Below are 14,196 nucleotides of genomic sequence, written 5' to 3'. Positions count from 1 at the left end.
TCAAAGAAGACATAAATAAATGGGAGAGACATATTGTGTTCATAGACTGGAAGATTCTAAATTGTCAATAGTCCCCAAACTGATATATAAGCTTAATTCAATTCCTAACAAAAGCTCACAAAGACTTTTTTGCAGATATAGACAAGATTATTCTAAAATTTATATGGAAAGGCAAAGGAACTATGTTTAATTAAAAAGAAGACAGAGGGAGGAATCCATCTATCTGATTATAAGATTTATTATATATCCACAGTAATCAAAGCTGTGGTATTAATGGAAAGTTAGACACATAGATTAATGGAACAGACTGGAAAACCCAGAAACAGACCCACACAAATGTGCCCAATTTAACTTTGAACAAAGGTGCTAAAAGGGACTTCCCTGGTGGTCCAGTGGTTAAGACTCCGCACTCCCAATGCAGGGGGCCCAGGTTCAATCCCTGGTCAGGGAACTAGATCCTGCATGCCACAACTAAGACCTGGTGCAACCAAATAAAAAAATAAATATATTTTTTTAAAAAGATACTCCATGCGTCCACTGCAGGGGCACAGGTTGATCCCTGGTTGAGGAACTGAGATCCCACGTGCTGCACGGCGAGGCACCCCCCACAAAAAAAAAACGAAGGTGCTAAAAATTTCAGGGGAGGAGTGACAGTCTTTCAACAAATGGTACTGTAGCAACTGGACATCCATAGGCAAAAAATAAATAAAGCTCAATCCTACACAAAAATTAACTCAAAATGGAGCACACACTTAAATTGGCAATTTGGACCACATTAAAATTTAAAATATTTGTTTTACAAAAGGCCCTACTAGGAGGGTGAAAAAATAAGAGTGGGATAAAATATTTGCAAACCACATATCTAACAAAGGATTAGTATCTAGAATATATAAAGACCTCTCAAAACTCAATAATAAAAAAAACCAAACCACCCAGTTAGAACATGGGCAAAAGACATGAAAAGATATTTCACAGAAGATATACATACGGCAAATAAATACATGAAAAGATGTTCAACATCATTAGCTATTAGGGAAATGCAAATTAAAACCACATGAGAGGGACTTCCCTGGTGGTGCAGTGGTTAAGAATCCGCCTGCCAATGCAGGGTACACGGGTTCAAGCCCTGGTCCAGGAAGACCCCACATGCCGCAGAGCAACTAAGCCCGTGCACCACAACTACTGAGCCTGCGCTCTAGAGTTCACGAGCCACAACTACTGAAGCCCACGCGCCTAGAGCCCGTGCTCTGCCTGCGCACCTCAATGAAGAGCAGCCCCCGCTCGCCACAACTAGAGAAGGCCCACACGCAGCAACAAAGACCCAACGCAGCCAAAAATAAATAAATAAATTTATTTTTTTAAAAAAATGAGATACTACTACACACCTATCAGAATGACTAAAATTAAAAATGGTGACAACGGGGCTTCCCTGGTGGCGCAGGGGTTGAGAGTCCGTCTGCCGATGCAGGGGACACGGGTTCGTGCCCCGGTCCGAGAAGATCCCACATGCCGCAGAGCGGCTGGGCCCACGAGCCATGGCTGCTGAGCCTGCACATCCAGAGCCTGCGCTCCGCAACGGGAGAGGCCACAACAGTGAGAGGCCTGCGTACCGCAAAAGAAAAAAAAAAAATGGTGACAACACCAAATGCTGACAAGGATGTGAAGAAACTCGTATGTTGTTGGAGGGAATATAAAATGGTACAGCCACTCTGAAAAACAGTTTAGCAGGTTCTTTAAACACTAAACATGCGACTACAACATAATCCAGGAACCGCATTCCTGGGCATTTATTACAGAGAAATAAAAGCTTACACTCACACAAAAACTGTACATGAGTGGCTACTGCATTTTTATCTGTAAAGGCCAAAAAAAACCCTGGAAGCAATGCAGATGTCCTTCAGCGAATGAGTGGTTAAGCCGTGTACACCATGGAATACTAGTAAGCAATAAAAAGGAAACAACTGGTGATGCACACAACCTGGATGAATCTCCAGAGAATTAGGATGAGTGAAAAAAGTCAATCCTTGAAAGGTTACATGATGTATGATTCCACGGATATAGCATCCTTGAAATGTGGAATTTCTAGAAATGAAGAACAGATTTGCGGCTGCCAGGAGTTAAGGAGGCAACAAGGGTAGGAGGTGCAGGACGTGTGGTTGTGAGGGACCCTGCGGGGGTGCAAGCATCCTGCATCTTGACTGCAGGGATGTTGAGATCCTGCTGACTGTGACATTGTGCTGTAATTTTACAAGATGTTACCACTGGGGAAAACTGGGGAAAGAGTACACAGGATCTCTCTGGATTGTATCTTACAACTGCATGCAAAACTACAATTATCTCAAAATGAAAAGTTTAATTTAAAAACAGTCCACAGGGCTTCCCTGGTGGCGCAGTGGTTAAGAATCCGCCTGCCAATCAATGCAGGGAACACAGGTTCGAGCCCTGGTCAGGGAAGATCCCACATGTCGCGGAGCAACTAAGCCCGTGCGCCACAACTACTGAGCCTGTGCTCTAGAGCCCACGAGCCACAACTACTGAAGCCCATGCACCACAACTACTGAAGCCCGTGTGCCTACAGCCCATGCTCTGCAACAAGAGAAGCCACTGCAATGAGAAGCCCATGTACCACAACGAAGATCCAATGCAGCCAAAAATAAATAAATAAAACAACTAAATTTTAAAAATATATATTTTTTTAAAAATCTACAAACAACAAATGCTGGAGAGGATGTGGAGAAAAGGGAACCCTCTTGCACTGTTGGTGGGAATGTAAATTGATACAGCTACTATGGAGAACACTATGGAGGTTCCTTAAAAAACTAAAAATAGAATTACCATATGACCCAGCAATCCCACTACAGGGCATATATCCAGAGAAAATCGTAATTCAAAAAGACACATGCACCCCAATGTTCACTGCAGCACTATTTACAGTAGCCAGGTCATGGAAGCAACCTAAATGCCCATCGACAGACGAATGGATAAAGAAGATGTGGTACATGTATACAGTGGAATATTAGCCATAAAAAGGAATGAAATTGGGTCATTCGTAGAGACGTGGATGGACCTAGAGACTGTCATACAGAGTGAAGTAAGTCTGAAAGAGAGAAACAAATATCGTATATTAACACATATATGGGGAATCTAGAAAAATGGTACAGATGAACCGTTTTGCAAGGCAGAAATTGAGACACAGATGCAGAGAACAAATGTATGGACACCAAGGGAGGAAAGTGTGTGCGGGGGGAATGAACTGGAGACTGGGATTGACATATATATGCTAATATGTATAAAACAGATAACTAATAAGAACCTGCTGTATAAAAAATAAATATAATAAAATTCAAACGAACAAAAAAAACCTGTTACTTCAGAATACTCCCTGCACCCACATATGAGCGTTTACCCCTGGAAGGGGACCCATCGCAGCCCCAGAGCACAGAGGCTCCAGCCACAAAAGCCTCTGCAGTCCAGAGGGGTCATGCCCAGGCAAGGCGGCCCTGCATGGCCCTCAGCTGTGCTGCATGAGCTCCACTGGCCTTTCCACCAGCTTCTCCTGAGGCCACAGGCACACATGCATACACCTTCTCTGAGGCCTGTGGACTTGACCATGGCGAGATTCTTCAGCCCCTTTCCCCCTCGCCACCCTCCTCAGGCAGATCTGCGTTGCATCAAGGACAGCCTGATGTCTCGACTCAGGCCAAGTGGGCGGGCTGCAGGCAGGTGAAGGAGCAAACACCCTGGCTGGCTTTATACAGCGTGGTCAAGCTGCCACACGGATGCCTCCCAGACACATCCAGGCCTCTGCACACAGCTGCCCAATCACAACCAGCTCCAAGGCGTCCAGAACATTACATGCTCGTCTCTCAGTTTCACCGTGCCCATCTGAGGCTCAAAGAGAGCAGACATCAGTGACAGATTTCTGCCAGGCGGTGAAGCTCAGTTTTCTGTCCCCTCAGATTCACCCGCCCTCAGAGTGCACAGGGCATTGAGAAAGGCAGTCAGACACGCCACACAGTATGGCAACATAGAGGGAGCACCCAAAACTATCCCTGCAGAAATGTGGGTACCACCTTCCGACCCCCTGCTAACACCCCATCATCCTAAAGGCGCTCTACGGACTGGGGCCCCTCACTTCCAAAGCTGACCCCCCCACACAAACACCTCTACTCCACGGACTAGGGTAATTCCCTGTCCCCTGTGCAGGTCCCCTCAAAATCCCATGCCCAGGGGGCTTCCCTGGTAGTCCAGTGGATAAGACTCCGCTCTCCCAATGCAGGGGGCATGGGTTCAGTCCCTGGTCAGGGAACTAGATCCCACATGCATGCCACAACTAAGAGTTCACATGCCACAATAAGGAGCTGCTGAGCCGCAACTAAGGAGCCCATGTGCCGCAACCAAGGAGCCAGCGAACCACAACTAAGGAGCCTGCCTGCCGCAACTAAGACCCAATGCAACCTAAATAAATAAATAAATATTAAATAAAAAAAGAAAAAATCCCACGCCTGGGTCTTCCCTGGTGGTCCAGTGGTTAAGAATCCGCCTTCCAATGCAGGGGACACGGGTCTGACCCCTGGTCAGGGAACTATGATCCCACATGCTGCGGGACAGCTAAGCCCGTGCACTCTAGAGCCCACGTGCCACAACTAGAGAGCCTCAGCACTGCAACTACTGAGCCCAAGCAGCACAACTAAAGAGAATCCCCGCATGCTGCAACGAAGATCCTGCCTGCCACAACTAAGACCCGATGAAGCCAAATAATTAATAAATAAATAAATATATATATATTTTTAAAACGCAAGCCCCCTTCAAGTACAGTAACCAACCCAAAGCCAGATGCTTACTGAGAACTTCCTGGGGCTCCTCCTGCTGAGCTGCTCTTACACTTACACCTCCCCGTGGAAAGAAAACCACCTCAGGCCTCTGGGCTTTGCACAGCAGTTCTCTGCGTGGAGGGCTCTTCACCACATCCTGCTGGCAACGGTCTGCTCGCCCCTAAGACCCATCTCCCAGCCCCGCGCCATCTCCATCCCTCCCGTTTCCACACCTTCGCCCAGCGAGGTGCCCAGTGCAAAGCAGGGCCGAGTGATCGGGATGAGTCAGTGGACACACTGATGCGTCACCCAACTGCTCCCTACTTGTTCTCTGGGTGCTGCTGTGAGGGCTCCCGGCCAAGGCTGGGTGAGCCCGGGCCACACCTCTGCCTTCCACACTCAGAGCCCGGTCACCGGGAGGAACCGGTCCACCCCCGACACTAAGGGACAAACCAGCACGCTAAGGAGCACGCAGACAGGCTGACCTCCAACCGTCTCTCCCTTTCCTGAATCCAATCCCCAACCAACACCGTGTGCACCACGCTGGCCTCGACAAAAGGCAGAAACACCACAGGGAAGCCAGCACTCTCGGGGAGCAGCCACGCGGCCACATGTGGCAAGAACCATGGTATTTCCATGCTCCTGCCCCCAGGAATCCCACCAGCGAGAAATGGAGTCTAAAGAAATAACACAGAGCAACAAACAGCTCCACTCACGACTTGGGAGCAACTTGCTGTCCAACAAGTCAATGGCTAAATGAATGCTGATCTATCAACTCTCTAAAATATTACACAGCAATCAGTTATAATTAATTAATTATAGATAACTATGAGGAAGTCAAGAAACCCTCTAGAGTATGAACCCACACGACTCCCATCAAGTCAGTGCTCCCCACCCAGAGCTGGGGGCTTCTCTCTGCCTCCTGGGTGATCAGAGCCCTCTGGAAGTGTTCAGCAGAATTTCCCCACAAGCTGCTCTGAAGCTGCAATCACTCAAGGTATCAGAGATAAAAACATGAAACACATATAGTCCCCAAGGGGCATTCAGTCTAGTGAAGGGGACCAGGGATGTCTCCTTCAGGGAACCAAGGCAGGATGTGAAAATGTGGCCTATGATTTAAAAATACAGCAGGACTGAGTAAGATTGGGAGTCAACAAGAAAACAGCTATTGTGTTCACTGTTGGGATCATGAACAACTCTTGGGGGTTTTTGTTTGTTTACTTAACATCATTTTTTGTAAACTAATGCTACTATATAGCACTTACCAGATTTTTTGTTTTAATTAATTAATTTATTTATTTTAGTTATTTTTGGCTGCGTTGGGTCTTCGTTGCTGTGCGCGGGCTTTCTCTAGTTGCAGCGAGCGGGGGCTACTCTTTGTTGCAGTGCACGGTCTTCTCACAGTGGTAGCGTCTCTTGTTGCAGAGCACCAGCTCTAGGGTGCGCGGGCTTCAGTAAGTTGTGGCTCGCGGGCTCTAGAGCACAGGCTCAATAGTTGTGGTGCACGGGCTCAGTTGCTCAGCAGCATGTGGGATCTTCCCGGACCAGGGCTCAAACCCATGTCTCCTGCATTGGCAGGCAGATTCTTAACCGCTGCACCACCAGGGAAACCCCTAGATATTATTTTTTAAAAGGAAGGGAAGATGTTTGACTGCCCATGCATGCACGCCTTCTGATACAGCCTTGATCATTCCCAGCAGAAGATGAGGTTAGGGAACCCCTGTACTGCACTCTCCACCAACATGACCTAACAGTTCTGGGTAGTCAGTGTAAAGACCCCGGCCTGGGAGCCAGGAGGCCCAAGTTCAAGTCCTGGTTCCTTGACTTCATCACTGTGTAGCCCAGAACAAGACGCTACGGCTGTGAATCTCAGTTTCAACATCTACAATAAAAGGAAAATATATATATCCTTGCCATTAAAAAATTTTTAAATGACATCAGACACAAACACACACTGAGTCACTAAACAATCAATGCCTGAGAGTCAGGGACATAAATCCCAGCATCTACTCAGGCCCATGCACACAGCTGGTGTGTAGAGGCCAGCAGTGCTCAGGGGAATGAACCCCAAGTGTGAAGGGTAAGACTGTAGAGTATTCAAGGCCAGTCCAGATGGACCCCAGGACTCCTGACTCTGAGGGGAGGGGCAAAGCATGCAAACCCCACACAGGCTCCCGCACACAAGCCTGAACATATAACCTCCAAGCACAATGACCATCCCCATGAAAGTTCTTCAAGAAGAACAATCTCCAAGCAGCCTTGAAGAAGGATCCATACCTATGGGGGCCAGTATCCCAGCTTCGGGGAGATTCCTGGGGCAAAGATTTCTCTGGGCCCGATGTGGGGGGTTGAGGAGCTGCACTCAAGCATGAGGTGAGGGCAAATGGCCCTTTGGTAGAAGATTCACTGAAAGATCTATGGGCAGAAGGTGTGTAAATTGCATCTAATATATCTTCTGTGGTTTTGAGGTTGGTTCCTTGACCTTCTTTTCCACAAAAGAGTTTCTGTGGAAACGCTTCCACACTCATAGCAAACAGGATGTATAATATTTTCTGCATTTCAATTCCAAAAGGAGAAACGATGCCTGGGTAGCAGCCGTCTGGCCATCTTTACAAGCTTGTAAATCATGGGAGATTCCAAGGTTGCCTGTCTCTTCTGGGATGTGTAGATGTTAAGTCAGTAAAAGGAAATGTGAGCAAATGTCCAAGTCAGTCGGAGGCCTTGCCCCCGCCAAAACCTCGCTGTGTCCTGGCCACCCAAAGACCACTTCATCCAAGCACACCGCAGAGGGAGGCCTGTCAGCGGAGCTTGTGCCCACCTGCCTGACCCACACCTGGGTTAGCACACACCTCTACAGGCCAGTAGGGCCAAGACCCCAGGAATGTGGGGCTTCTCTTTTAGGACAAACCCGTCAGGGCCAACCAGCGTCAGCCATCACTGCAGATCCCTCAAGAGGCCACACCAGGCTTCTCCTCCCAATGCCACGTGGACCAAACTGTGTTGGAACTCGTCTCTAAGCCTCGTCCAAGGTGTCTCAATCAAGCCCTGGAGAATACTGTCCTATTGCTTTACAGACATTCAGTTCTAGACCCAAACTACATTCCTCCACGTGGGCACCACCTGCCAGCACGAGCGCCCAGGGCCTGTCATCTGCCTCTGAAAGTCAGGAGAGGACCGTCAGCTGCTGCGAAGATACGCACGATCGTGGGGCAGCCACCGTATGCAACTCAATGCCATCAGGGCCTAGGGCGAAGCCCAGCTTCCGAGAAAGGAAAGCATCAGGTATGTGGCCCTGAAGAAACACGTTCCCTCTGAGTGAGCACGTGGGAAGTCTGCTTGAAATGCCCATCGGTTTGCTCTGTTAGTCACAGCTGTCCCCACTGTCACCACAGCCAACGCTCACGGCTTACGAGGCGAGTCACTGCTCCAGGCACTTCACATCATGTACCCTGTGCCACTCTTCCATTTCACATACAAGGAAACCACAGTGTCTAAGCAGGTGTGAGTCAAGGCCACCTGGCCCCATATCTTGCCTTTAACCTCTCGACACCGCCCATCAGTGAGCCACTCCCAAAAGTAAAGGCTGGTACTATCCCAGCAGGATGCACGTTCCCAAGTGGGTGACTCTCCTTGGGGGTCTAGTCCTGACCAGCACCTCACTCAGGGCCTCCCCTAGACATCCCTGCAGCTGAGGCCTGGGGCCTGTGTGTAGTGCCAATGCATGGTCCCCGTAAGGAGTTCACTAGAGGATGAACCTCCACAAACCACCCTTCATGAAGCCGCCCACCCAGCTTGGCCAGGCACTACGGGCTGTGAAGGCATTTGGGGAGTGGACAGAGACCATGGGGCTCTTCTCCAGAAGGAGGAGTCTTTCGTACCTGTGGATGAAAGACGTAAGTGTGAGCACAGGCTCCCACCTCCACCCAGAGAAAGTAGAGCCTCAAATGTAGAGTAACCCTGTACATTTATCATCCAAACTGGGATACTTTGGGGAATGAGTAGGGAGCCTACTAATTACACAAGGACATGTGGCCCAGAAGAAAGAAACTTACAAGAAATGCAGTTTACCCATCTTTGCTGTCAAATGTCAGGATGCCAAGACAACAAAGCCACTGAGAATACCCACAACGAGACAAAGACACAAAAACTGGAGCTAAGGGTAAGGAACTCAGCACCAGGGAGCACAGAGGAGGGATCTGGGAGAGACCTCCGTGAGGAGCGAGCAAAGGCAACCTCAGAAATGGAGGTCAGGGGACATGCGACAGGGAGGCCGGCTGGCATGTGCAGAGGCCCACCCTTCCCTCCAGAGGCCGCCAAGCCTCACACACTGCCTCATGCCGCCCACCCGGCAGCATGTTATGGCGCGGGGTTCCAAGGGGAGAGGGCACACCCCCAAAATACCATAAGGCCCAGTGTCTTTGGGGGCCCCCTCCTCCAGAGCTCTAAACCTCGAGATAAAGTCCCACCCTTCAGCCAAATCAGAAGTAGCACTGGGTGGAGACAAAGACAATAAATACTTGGTGAAACAAGGAACCGAACTCCAAATAAAGTTATCTGATGGCCAGTTGCTTTCAGCACAGAACACGTCCACGCTGCTGCCATGCACTTGACCACGGCTGAGCCCCAAGCTGTGCATGCACAGACACGCACACGTGGGTGTAAGAGGGCGAGGCCAACACCATGCCCATCCAGCATGCTCCTGGGGGCCTGGGGTAACCAGGACAGAGCGCAGGATGGAGGTAGAATCTGAGGTGTTAGCTACTCATGGGTAGCAGATGTCAAACCAAAAATGACAAAAAGACAGGAAACAAAGATGTCAAATAAAGGTTTGGCAAAATGTGAATTACAGGGACTTCCCTGGTGGTGCAGTGGTTAAGAATCCACCTGCCGGGACTTCCCTGGTGGCGCAGTGTATAAGACTCCACACTCCCAGTGCAGGGGGCCCAGGGTTTGATCCCTGGTCAGGGAACTAGATCCCACGTGCATGCTGCAACTAAGAGTTTGCATGTCACAACTAAGGAGCCTGCCTGCTGCAGCTAAGACCCGGAGCAACCAAATAAATAAATAAAATATTAAAAAAAAGAAAAATCCACCTGCCAATGCAGGGGACACGGGTTCAAGCCCTGGTCCGGGAAGATCCCACATGCCACGGAGCAACGAAGCCCGTACGCCACAACTACTGAGCCTGCACTCTAGAGCCCGCGAGCCACACCTACTGAGCCCGCGCACCTAGAGCCCGTGCTCCACAGCAAGAGAAGCTGCTGCAATGAGAAGCCTGCGCACTGCAACAAAGAGTAGCCCCTGCTCACCACAACTAGAGAAAGCCCACAGGCAGCAACGAAAACCCAACGCAACCAAAAATAAATAAATTTTTTTAAAAAATATGAATTATAAGCACAAACCAAAAACGGGGGGGGGGGCGGTGCGGGTAATAACTGTTTTGGTGTATTTTTGTAATAACTTACTTTTTTGAGATATAATTCACATACCATACAACTCACCCATTTAAAAGTGTACAAGTCAATGGTTTGTAGTGCATCCACCACCATAATCAAATCTATCCCAAAAAGAAGCCCTGTATACTTTAGCTATCATTCCCCACACACTCCCCGCTCCAGTCCCCAGCAACCACTAATCTGCTTTATGTCTCTACAGATTTGCCTAGTCTGGATGCTTCACATGAATGGAATCAGATAACACATGGTCTTTTGTGTCTGGCTTCTCCCACTGAGCGGATGTTTTCGACGGTCATCCATGCTGTAGTTGTTGGTTGTACCACACTCCTTTTCATGGCCAAGTAATATTCCATTGTGTGGATGGACCACATCTGTTTATTGATGACAGTGGGGTTGTTTCCCCCTTTTGGTGGCTGTGAACATTCATATCCAAGTTTGGTGACTGTTGTTAAAACTCCTTTAGGAGAGACCAAAGAGGTAAACACCACATGTCATGTGAAGTCTGAACAATCAGCTCTTCAAAAGCTGCAAAGGGAAAAGGGTTGAATGGGGTGCTGCAAGGGAGTCCTGAGAGGCTCCCTGAAAGCAGACTGGGGGGCAGCAGCCCCAAGTGCTCAGATCAAGCTCAAGCTGGAAGCCTCCACGTGCCGGCCACACACGGGCTGGACAGGGCGGGGCAACCAGTGCACAAGAAGGGAGGGGCAAAGAAATATTTCTTTAACAGAGGCCATACGATATAGTCACAGCAGAAACTGTGGTATAACTAAAAGGTCTAAGTCTATGGGGATATCTTCTCATCTAACATTAAAGATGCTGAAATTCCGGGACTTCCCTGAGTGTCCAGTAGTTAAGACTCCACGCTTCCAGCGCTTCCACTGCAGGGGGTGCGGGTTCAATCCCTGGTTGGGGAACTAAGATCCCACATGTCGTGAGGTGCAGCCAAAAATTTTTTTTAAAGAAAGACAACTAAATTCCTGCCAGCTACCAAATCCAAGGGGCAGGACCCGGCTAAGGAGCACTTTAACCCCAAACAGAAGAGGTAATTTTCCTCCTCCAAGGAAAATCCTGAGGGTTGATCCAAGCTTCTTCCCCCAAAATAGAATTTAAAAATCCCTATTGTGTCACCTGAGACCTCTGGGGGCCTCCGAGACTCTCATGAATCCCCTTCCCGCCAACATGCTTCAAGAGCGCAGGACTCGACTGACCGTCACTCCAAGAGCGAGGAATCCTAATCTCCCTCTCCACCCTGACTTCCCACCCAAGCCCCAACGCTGTGCCTCCAGGGTCTCGGAATGTGTCAAGCAGCACTAGGGGAAAAGAGTGAGGTCACCTTGCCTTCTGGCTGCCGAGCAAACCAGCGGCAGAGCCCAAGGAGGACTGCCTGCCCTGCTCCGCAGTCCTCAGCCACCTCTCACGCCACACATCACGGTGGCACCAGCCCCAGCACTGCAGGCTCCATCCTAAAACCTCCGGTCATCTCCACCCTCCCTCCTGAGAGCTGCAGAGCCTAGTGGGGAGATGTGACAGCAAAACAACTTCGCCAAGCCTCAGAATAAACATTCCCTGTGTGTCACGTTGAGTCCCCACCACATGCCGTGTGCCTTACCCACACTTTATTTATTCCACGGACAGCCCCTGGCAGCAGGAGGCAAGGGTGGCTGCTTATGCCTCCCGCTCCATCCTCTACCCACCCCAGCACTCTGAGCACCGCCTGGGGCTCTGCCCGTCCTGACAGACGTCCTCACTGCCGCTCCCATGGGGCATTCGGGGCCTTCAAGCAAATGGCCCAGCTTGAGCCAGACCAGTGGTCCTCAAAGGGATGGCCCTTTTAAGGGCGCCCTGAGACCCTTTTAAGGGGTCCATGAGCCAAAACTATTTTTACAAAAATACTAAGTCATCATTTGCCCTTTTTGCACTCATTCTTTCACTAGCATATAGGCTTTTCCAGAGGCTACACGACAGGATATCACAACAGATCATGTGCAAAAGATATGAGAATCCAACTGTCTTCCATTAAGATAGACGGTACAGAGATCTGCAAAGGTAAAATGATGCGACTCTTCTAAACAAAACTTTTTTTGTTTTGGAAAAGTTATTTTTCAGAATATACCTGTTATTTATGTGAACATGTAACAAGTTTATTTTATTTTTTAATGAATTAATAAAATTTTTAAAATGTCTCGTTTTAATTTCTCATACAGTTAAATACCATTGGATGTAACCGACATAAACAAAAGCCCTTTGAAGACCTCAGTAATCAAAAGCATAAAGGGGCCCAAAAACAACAACTCTGGGAACCACTGACCTAGCCAGCCGCCCCACCCCCAGCCCAGCCCGTCCTCAGATCAGCCCTCCTGGTTCTCGGGGGCCCTGCTCACACGCTGGCTCTGTCAGCCCAAACACACAAGCCTTCAGGTCTGTCTCCAGGTCTCCACACAGAGTCCTTTCTCCTCAACAGCACTATCTTAACGGGTCGCATCTCATACCAGACTTGCTCCCAGCAGCTGCCTTAAGGTCCATCTGGAACTGGAAGACTCCTGCACACATCTGGGCAGGGAGACCTTCCTCTCGAGAGGCGAGCCTCTGCATGGAGAGGAAGTCTGCAGAGGGGGCTGGGCCCAACAACGGGGCAACACCTACTTGTGGTCCCCTCTCCTGGATCCCAGCATCTGGGAGGCTGACACAGCAGAAACACCAGCACCTCGAACATTCAGCAGGAAGGCTGCACCTATGCTGTACACACACGCCACTGAAGTTCTTCCGTATATATCAAATATTTCATTCTATTAACAAATTTTAATGCAAGGGTTAGAGTCAATCAGTGGTTTTCAAACAGTGCTTCAGGGCCACTGCAGACCATGGGGTGGGGCAGGCGGCTGGAGAACCATCCCTTCCCCCCTCCGGGGACTTCACATGGGCAAGTTCCGCGTTCCATTTCAAGGGGCTCCATGCTCCATGGCTAAAGAAATAAAGTTTGAAAACTGGTAATAAGAGTAGTAAACAGGGGCTTCCCTGGTGGCGCAGTGGTTGAGAGTCCGCCTGCTGATGCAGGGGATGCAGGTTCGTGCCCTGGTCTGGGAAGATCCCACATGCCGCGGAGTGACCGGGCCCGTGAGCCATGGCCGCTGGGCCTGCGCGTCCGGAGCCTGTGCTCTGCAGCGGGAGAGGCCAGAACAGTGAGAGGCCCGCGTAACGCAAAAACTAAAAGTAAAAATAAAAAGTAGTAAACAGGCCAGATCCGGTCGGAGACTGGCTCTCAGCAGCTCCTCCGCACCTCACCACCCTGGGGTGCACCGGTGTCTCCCTACACGGCCTGGCCTTCAGCTCCCACGCCCCCTCGGCCCTCTTCCCCACAACTCTGAAGCCCCAGCTTAGCTCCTTCTCGGCAGCTAGGCTGATACTCAGGAGGGAGCAGAGCTCCAGGTGGCTCGGCCAGCCCTGTACACGGGCTCAGCGCCTCTGCCACAGACCCCAGGTCCCCATCCCAGGCTCCTCCACCCGCCCAGCGCCGTATCTGCCCGCCCACCCCACAGTCCGCAGTGCTGAGGTCTGGCTTAATGTGCCGCTTCCCAACGCGGCTCACAACAGAATTCCACAGGACCCAACAATTCCTCCCCTGGTCTCCACCTAGAAGAGCTGAAAGGAGGGTTAGACAGAAGTGTGCATGTGGGTGTTCACAGCAGCACTAGTCACAACAGCCAGAAGGCAGGACAGCCCAAGGGTCCATCTACAGACAAAGAGATAAACAAGATGCGCTATGCCACATAATGCAATACTCGGCCAGAAACAAGCAGTGAACACAGGTTCATGCTACCACATGAACCCTGAAAACATGCTCGGTGCAAAAAGCCAGACAAAAGGGGCCACAATTTCTACGATTCCATTTTGGTGAAATTTCCAAAAGAGGTAAATCCATAGGGAAGAAA

At 49.8% G+C, this 14,196-nt stretch overlaps 1 protein-coding gene and 1 non-coding gene across 10 annotated transcripts in view; one reads left to right on the top strand and one right to left on the bottom strand.

Moving 5' to 3' along the window:
* Positions 1-14,196, bottom strand: part of MPRIP (myosin phosphatase Rho interacting protein) — a 129,687-nt gene that overhangs the window by 104,075 nt on the left and 11,416 nt on the right. The gene's annotated exons all lie outside the window — the stretch shown is intronic.
* Positions 379-451, top strand: TRNAG-CCC (transfer RNA glycine (anticodon CCC)). Its single transcript has one exon. It is a non-coding gene; the product is annotated as a tRNA-Gly (tRNA).

This window comes from Pseudorca crassidens, chromosome 19 (assembly GCF_039906515.1).
Source record: "Pseudorca crassidens isolate mPseCra1 chromosome 19, mPseCra1.hap1, whole genome shotgun sequence".
Taxonomy (NCBI): Eukaryota; Metazoa; Chordata; class Mammalia; order Artiodactyla; family Delphinidae; genus Pseudorca; species Pseudorca crassidens.
Note: the sequence above shows the minus strand (reverse complement) of the source record. Positions and strands in the feature narration are given on the sequence as shown.